The sequence below is a fragment of the Thunnus albacares genome, chromosome 7 (assembly GCF_914725855.1).
Source record: "Thunnus albacares chromosome 7, fThuAlb1.1, whole genome shotgun sequence".
NCBI classification, from domain to species: Eukaryota; Metazoa; Chordata; class Actinopteri; order Scombriformes; family Scombridae; genus Thunnus; species Thunnus albacares.
In genome coordinates this window covers 30127239-30133890 of record NC_058112.1, presented here as the reverse complement: position 1 = coordinate 30133890, position 6652 = coordinate 30127239, and positions in this window count along the sequence as shown.

Sequence of the window (6652 nt, the reverse complement as noted above, 5' to 3'; positions counted from 1 at the left end):
AGCTTATATGAGGCTTCATCAGTCTGAGTTAGTCATATCAAGTGGATATCTGACACATTTACAGTCTTTTTAGCATCAGATTCCCTCTTTGTGTTTCCTCAGACAGTGTTTCCCTGTTGAGCTGCGGTGGAAGTATAGTAACAAAAAGAGGAACTTTGGCACTAAAAAGACTGTAACGTTGAAAGATATCTACTTAATTTGACTCATTTTGGACGCTGAAGCTTCATATTAGCTTCAGATAAACTTTTAAATACATTTTTGCACAGAAGGAGGACTGTGGATTTTGTCTCCCATCACTTCCATTGTAAGTGCATTATGAAGGGATCTTCTAATGGTCAGTATGAACAGGAGGAATGATTACAGCAAGAAAAACAGGTTTCACTGTTCATTTGGGCTCCTGATTGTTGTTTTAAGACACACTATGAACTATGAATCCGTCCTTCAATATAACTTTTCTCCTATAGGTGAATATAATTTTCTATCCTGCCAACAAGTGATCACACAAAAACAAAACACAGAAGCAAATTTTCTGACAATTTTATTTTGCACAAAATTGATAAAGTGCATAAACAAGAGGAGTTCTCAAAATGTTTCCATAACTCACATTTTTATAATTTTAATGGTACAATCGCCAGTTGTGAATAAGAAAGTATATTTTAATTTAAGAAACAATTATTAAAGTAAGATACATATCATCACATGAAAGATAAAATCAGCTTGCTGTGAAACTAAAACATACAGCAAATAAATAAATAAATAGATAAAGCTGCTGTATAACACAAGTAACTGTTGCTTAGCTTGTGAGGCACTGATCAAGAACAAAATGATATTAAATGATATAGAATTTATTGAGAATGAGGCAGGAAAAAAAACAGAAAACCAGCAATGAGCCATGTTGACTGTGTCTCATCTCTTCATACTTTAAAAATCAATAGTTTAGTCTCAAAACTTCTCACATGTTTTCATTTCAATAAATGTTCAAATGATCCAATATTTCAGCAAAAATCAAAGATTAGAGAAAAAGTCCAAAAACTGAAAACAGATTTGTGCATCAGAACTTTGTTTTTTCTTCTTTCCTCTCCCATTAATCATCTCACAACCCCTCAGATTTATCTGCTGACCCTTTGGAGGGGCCCGACCCCTAGGTTGGGAACCACTGGACTAAACTAGCTAACTGTATATAAAGTAGTTGAAACTAGCTCCACCTCCAGCATCTATGATGTCATATATAATAATATATCAGTCAGAGGAACCAAACCACTACTTTTACTGCAATACTTAAACTACATCAAGCTCATAATACTTATGTACTTTTACTGCAATACTTAAACTACATCAAGCTCATAATACTTATGTACTTTTACTGTATTAGGATTTTTCATGCAGGACTTGTAACTTTTATACTTAAGTAAAGGATCTGAAAACTTCTTCCATCACTGATCATATGTGTTATTTTTCACAGGCGTCATACTTTTGCATTCGTCTCAATGTCCTATAAGTAATAAGGAAAAATGAAAATTTCAAATGTTTCAAGGGCAAAAAGAAGGAAGAGATTAATTAATCATCAGTTTGTACAAAAATGAGAAAAGTGAGAAAAACCATCATCATCATTTCCATACGTGGTTTCTTGAGACTACATGTGCTACCAGAAACAAAGTGTGAAAAGCTAGGTTTTAAACCTCTAAACTGTGTGGTTCTCTGTTTAAGACCAATTGGTGTAGACTCAAGGTGCCAGGTTAGGAAGAGGTTAGTTGCATGCAAGACCTAGTTACTGGATGAAACGTGTGTTAGCGGCAAGCTAGCTCTGCTTTGTGGCTCCTGTGTTTGTTGAATCAGCCAGCAGACTTGTGTGGTAGCTCCTGGCTTAGTTACTGAGTCTTAGGTAGGCTCTCAGCCAAAAAAATAATAATAATGTGTGTGTCTGTTGTAAGCAGGCCACACAAGAGAGCAGAGAGCTGAGAGCGGAGCAATCACGAAGGAGAAGAGCGAGAGAAAAGAGAAACGTTTAATTGTTGTTTCTTGAGGATTCCCTTTGTTTCTTATTATTTCCTCATGCAAAGCTAGGAATCTATTCAACTTGGCCTCCATCTGAATGATTTCACCTTCTTTCTCAGCAATTTTGGCTTCCTGCACCTGGTCATACAGAGCATTAGAGAGATTTATTAAGGCATCATTGAGCCTTTGGTTCAGGTCATTGAATTCCTTTCGGTAGTAACTGGACTTAAACCAGCGCTTCATCGTGTTGGAGCTGTTGTATTTCTTTATTAGTTCATCAGCTGACTCCAGAACAGACTTGAGATCCAACAGAATGGAGTTAAAAGTCAGAGATATTTGGTTCCAGTCCGCGTCGTTCATAGACTGCAACAACTTTTCCAGTTTTTGGAGATTCAAATCAATCTTTTGGCATTGCTTATTATTTTTCCTTACTGCCTGGAACTGTTTGAGGATGGACTTTACCAAGGAAAGGATAGAACCGAACGGTATGACATCTGCGGCCTGAACGAGTTGGTCGACCACATCCATAGCTGCAGGTGGCCTGAAACAGAATAGAGTGGCATTAATCAGACATGAATAAATGGGGACAATAATTCTAGTTGAGGCAGAGATGGTGGACTGAACTAAAATAAACTGACCTGAGATGAACTGAAGTAATGTAAACAGATTCTGAACTAAATATAATTATGAACTAAGGTGAACTAAACTGAGGCTGGGTAACGTCTGCATGACTACTATAATCTACAATATGTGCTCCAAATGAAATGACCAAATATGTGGTTTGACCATGTGACTCCAGAACGACACATAGGAGTGTTTTCTAATCTGGTGCCTCTACCAGCAGTAATCAGCAGGACAACATCATTTGTCTGTGCTTTCCAAAACTATTACACATCACTGTCAAACAATAATGATGTTTTATGAAGGTCTGGTTAGGTTTAGGAACAAAAAACACTTGGTTAGGAAAGATCATGGTTTGTGTGGGTTAAAGTTACTACTTCCTTTAAGTTAGGCCACCTTTGTTGTCATGGCTACAGTAATAACCAAGTTAAGGTCAGGGGATGTTACGTTATCAACTTCCTGGTAGCACAGAAGAACGTTAAAACACAGACACAAACACACCCTTGTCCTCAGCCTTGCACAACTTTGTTTCCTTCTGTTATCTGTGTCAGATAAATGACATCAGTTTTATACAGTGAAAACCGCTTATAATGATCACAGTTACAGTGATCAACCTCTTATATAGATCAGACAGAATCATTCCTATACAAATGCTGTTTTAATAATTCGCTTATAGTAATCAAGTAGTCCGCTTACATGTAAAGTTTGGGTCTTTTCATACATGAAAACATATGGAAAAATATTAAAAATACGGTAACACGGTAATACAGTAAAATTTTCTTTTTTACCTTGCTCCCAAGTAACACGTATGATGTGTATTTAGTGGCTGCGGCACCATTATCAGGTGTTGCAGCACCAGGGTTTTGTGGAGGTTCGGGGTAGGCATATTTATTTGTAACCGCCGCAGAAACGTTGAATATCTACATTTCAACATGTGTAATACGTTGCCTGATGGTACGTTCAGTCTGCCAAAAATCTGCTGCATTAAGGTATCTGTTCATTTCTTATCATGTGTTTTGAGGTGAGTTTTAGATTAAGATTAAAAGCTTTTTAGATGTTGAATTTATAGCTCGATATATGAATAAAACTTGAAAATGGAGCTCGTACCTGTGCTGCAGTGATGTCTGTCTGCTGAGGTCTGATCAATCAAGAGTGTCTGCTCAATGAAACTTTCACACGTCCTTTTATCTTTTCTCAGGTCACACACACACACACACGTAGCAGCTGTAGTATGGTTGCTCACAGGATGAAGAACACCAGTCACACCAGGAATCAGGATCTGCACATTTATTCTATAAGAGTAAAATGGAGCACAGTCAGCACACAGACACACAGTGGCAGCTCTCTCAGTCCCAAGCACAAAGGCTTTTTTCTTGTTAAAGTAAACAAAAAGATACTGCTATAAATAAAATATGTGCACAATAGAAAATTATATGCCCTTACAGTAGTTACACATGTGTATTTGAAATCAGCAGTTACAATAAAAGCAAAACGAAAGTAAAAAATGAGTAAAATTAATATTCACTGAAACAAAATTTACTGTTTCCACTAGATGTCTCAACCTCTAGTTTACATATAAACATAGCATCACTTCAGCAAGAAAAAGAAAAATACTACTACTACTCATTCAATGCAGTCCTTTCATAAAAATACACAAGAATATTACAGATAGCTGGTCAAAGCAGATGGCCGCCCACCTTGAGTCCGGTTCTTCTTGAGGTTTCTACCCGTTAAGGGGAGTTTTTCTTACCACTGTCGCCAAGTGCTGCTCATGGGGGAATTGTTGGGTCTCTGTAAATTAAAGAGTACGATCTAGACCTGCTCTATGTGAAAAGTGCCCTGAGATAACATTTGTTGTGGTTTGGCGCTACATAAATAAAACTTGCATTAAATTGAATTGAATTGAATTGAATTGAATAAGTTTCTCACTAGAAGGTGAAGCCTTCTAGTGACTTTCAATATGCTATTTCTCACTCTTTGACCTTCCTGTTTTTCTAACCACAACCAGTGTGACATTTTATCTCAGCAGCTGCAGACAGACAGAAAGAGAAAGTGAATGAGATTTGAAAAGTGAGCGTGGGAAGGATCTCTTGTCTGTCTCTGTATCTCTAATACACAGCGTAAGGCACACATCTCACCAGTGTTGGCCAACCTACATTGGCTACCAATAGATTGTAGAATTGATTTGAAAATTCTTTTAATTACCTATAATGCACTGCATGGACTGGCCCAAACCTATATCTCTGAATTACTGTGTCCCCTGACCACGGTGAGATCACTGAGGTCTACTGATCAATGCCTTCTGGCTGCACCGAAATCCAGGCTTAAGACCAAGGGTGACCGTGCTTTCGCGGTTGTGGCCCCCCCACCCTCTGGAACCGCCTTCCTTTAGTAATAAAAAATGCGGAGTCAGTCAACAGTTTTAAAAAGCTCTTACAAACTCACCTGTTTCGTAAGCACTTTATTGCATAACATCTGACTAATCTCTGTATTGCTTTCACTGTTTTTATTGTTATGTCTTATTTCTGTGTAGTTATTATGCTTTTGTTGTTTTATATTGATATTATGTGTTGTTACACTTTTTATTTATTTTTATTTTTATTCTATTTTATTTCTCTCTTGTTTTATTTGCATTGTAAAGCACCTTGTAACTCTGGTTTTGAAAGGTGCTTTATAAATAAAGTTTACTTACTTATTCTCAGTCTGAGATTTTCAACTTTTCAAACATTACAGTAATCTGAAGAGACCCTTTCACACAGTCACTACAAAACATTTTTTCTCTAATATTCAAATGTTAAATCTCTGTTGAGCTGTTCTGGAGTTCTGGAAAAAAAGTTGTGTGTTCATGTACCACTTATTCAGGTGATATTTTACTGAACATTATAATATTTAATAAGTCAATAATAGACAAACATATACAATTGATCTGTGCTAACTAATGCAGATTAAACCAGCCATAGTTAAAATAAACTGGCAACTCTGTGTATTTTCATTTTTAATCAGTTGGTAATTGCACAAACAAAATTTTTGATCAATAATCTCTTTGGTAATTAAAAAAGATACCGGCATTACCTTTTTAAGATGTTGTAGATGAATTCACATTAGAAAACTAACTTGGTGTTGTAAAGTGCAGCCTCACAGAGCTGCTTAGCTGTAGACTCTAACCAGCCTTTCTTGTTGAATTAATTATCTTTTTTTATATATAATTTAATATTAGTTTTGATGTCAGTATAACATTCATGTCCATTTTTTAAATCTCATCTTTCTCTCATCATTCATTATGCTTATATAAAAACGATTTTTTTTTTCTTTTTTTGTCAGAGGCTGAATTGTGTTCTTTGTTTTCCAACACATGCTCACACATCCATGTATTACTCAAGCCTGTTTCATTGAAATTACCTCCCTGTGACTGTAATAGGAGAAGTAAACTCACTAGAAGCAACATCCTGGCAGTATGAAAATTGAAAAGAAAGATTTGTACCGATTAAGATTATACAAATCAAAGATACAGTAAGTCTTCACTTAGTGGAAAATGAGAGGGTGAAGAAATCTTCAAACAAATACAGTAATAATTTATAAAGATTATTGCTTCTTTTCTTTATCTGGATTTCTTCTTTGTGTCAGAGTCTCTCAGAGCTTTGCACAGTGTGTTGTCAAGTGTGACTTCCTGTCTCACTAAACCACAGAGGTTTAAACAAATAAGAGCTTGTTTGAGAAGAACCAGTTATGCGTGGATTACTGGTAAGTACGTGAAAATACATGCATGTTAGAATTATAATGTGCATGCATTGTCACGTATTCAGTTTTCAGAGTGAGACACCACAGCTTCTCTCCACCAACCACTAAACAAATATACAGTTCTGAAAGTCCATGTCTAAAATATAATGAAAGAGTAACTTGTGTTGTTCACATTTTCTTCTATTATTTGAGGTTTGTGTTTTCTTGTGTTTTGAAGTTCTTTATTTTAGGAATTTCATATTAAAAAGCTGCAAATGTGGAGGGCACCCACTTGATTTTGTCTAACTCAGGTTAGTGA